Source organism: Schistocerca nitens, chromosome 7 (assembly GCF_023898315.1).
Source record: "Schistocerca nitens isolate TAMUIC-IGC-003100 chromosome 7, iqSchNite1.1, whole genome shotgun sequence".
Classification (NCBI taxonomy): Eukaryota; Metazoa; Arthropoda; class Insecta; order Orthoptera; family Acrididae; genus Schistocerca; species Schistocerca nitens.
Window position 1 is genome coordinate 208,120,996 of NC_064620.1, and position 2,061 is coordinate 208,123,056.

A 2,061-nucleotide genomic window follows, 5' to 3' on the forward strand; every position below is an offset into this window, starting at 1 on the left:
TTTCAACACTGGAATATATCGCACTCACTAACATATTCCGCGGTAATAACCAACCCTCACAGGTTGACAAAATCTCCGCCAAAGACGAATCGACTGAAATAGACCGTTCGCCCACAGCCAACCAAACGACAACTACATATCTTCCACCCACAGAAGTTCAATCAGTTTCTTAGAAATTATGACCACAGACGAAATTAGATAATTAATAACCTAGCCAACGAACAATGTACACGAAACAGAGTCGAAGCAACCTCACGTGCCTCAGACGCAGCTTTCACCACAGGCCTCTTATAGACCAGACGGACATTTGTCTAGCCGACGATGGTGTAACTTCACTCACTGCGTTGTTAGTTATTGAAATAACAAACAAACACTGAAATTACGAAGTTCCCCTTTATGATGTGCTTTATATATCTTTGTTCATCCACAGCCTGCACAGACATCCCTGCCACCGTATTAGTTAAATATTATCAAGATCTAATTCCAACGCTTGTAAACCAATCAACAACAGAAAGTGCACGATAACTGGCAAATATTAATAGCGAATTTATGTTCGAAACACCACTCGCATAATCTACCTCTGCATGGATACTCTCCAAATCACACTCAAGCGCCAGGCAGAGGATCCATGCAAGCACCTGCACAATAATTATTCCACTCTAGAACTGCACGCGGAAGAAACGAACACCTCCTATATCTTTCCACGTGAGCTCTGATTTCCATTATTTTATTACGAGAATCGTTTCTCCCTTTGTAGGTCGGCGTCAACAAAATATTTTCGTATTCGGAGGAGAAAGTTGGTGATTGAAACTTCTTGAAAAGATACCGTCGCAACGAGAAAAGCTTTTGTTTAAGGACATCCATCCCAATTCTCATATCACATACGTGACCCTCTCTCCCCTGTTTCTCGATAATACAAAACATGCTGCTCTTCTTTGAATTTTCTGGGCGTATTCCGTAAATCCTATCTGTAAGGATACCACACCGCGCAGCAGTACTCCAAAAGAGGCACTCCGTCTTCAGGACACAAGTGGCCCATCGGGACCATCCGACCGCCGTGTCATCCTCATATGAGGATGCGGATAGGAGGGGCGTGTGATCAGCACACTGCTCTCCCAGTCGTTGTCATGGTTTTCTGTGACCGGAGCCGCTAATATTCGGTCGAGTAGCTCCTCAATTGGCATCAAAGGCTGAGTGCACCCCGAAAATATGGCAACAGCACATGGCGGCCTGGATGGTCACCCATCCAAGTGCCTGCCACGCCCGACAGCGCTAAACTTCGGTGATCTCACGGGAACCGGTGTATCCACTGCGGCAAGGCCGTTGCCCAATCCAGTAGCATAACTGAGGGGATATTCTATGACCATGTAATATTATTACAAATCGGTTATGAGGTTAAAAGCCTTCAGGAAATCTAGAAATAGAGAATCAATTTGAAATCCCTCGTGAAAAGCACTCAACACTTCGTGTGAGTAAAGAGCTAGTTGTGTTTCACAAGAACGGTGTTTTCTAAATTCGTGTTGACTGTGTGTCCACAGACCGTTGTCTTCGAGGAAATTCCTAATATTGGAACGCAGTACGTGTTCCAAAATACAACTGCAAATCGATGTTAATGATTTTGGCCCGTAATTTGGTATATTACTGCTACTGCCTTTCTTGAATACTTGTGTGACCTATGTAACCTCCCAGTCCTTGGGTACAGATCTTTCGTCGAGCGAGTGTACATTATTGTTAAATATGGAGCTATTGCATCAGCATACTTCGAAAGGAATCTAATTGGTATACAGTCTGGATCGGAAAACTCGCTTTTATTAAGTGATTTAAGTTGCTTCACTACTCCTAGGATATTTACTTCTAAGATACTGCTGTTGGCAGCTCTTCTTGATTATAATTCTGGAATAGTTACTACGTCTTCTTTGCTGAAGGACTTTATGAAGGCTTGTTCAGTAACTCTACTTTTGCAGCACTGTCGACGATAGTATTTGCATTGATATCGCGCATAGAACGAGTTGATTGTGTCTTCCCGCTAACATACTGTACATACGGCCACAATCTCTTTGG

General features: G+C 43.3%; 1 pseudogene; it reads right to left on the reverse strand.

The window, feature by feature from the left end:
- Positions 1–1,210: 1,210 nt before the first annotated feature.
- LOC126195961 (5S ribosomal RNA) lies at positions 1,211–1,328 on the reverse strand (annotated as a pseudogene).
- Between the last annotated feature and the right edge of the window lie 733 nt (positions 1,329–2,061).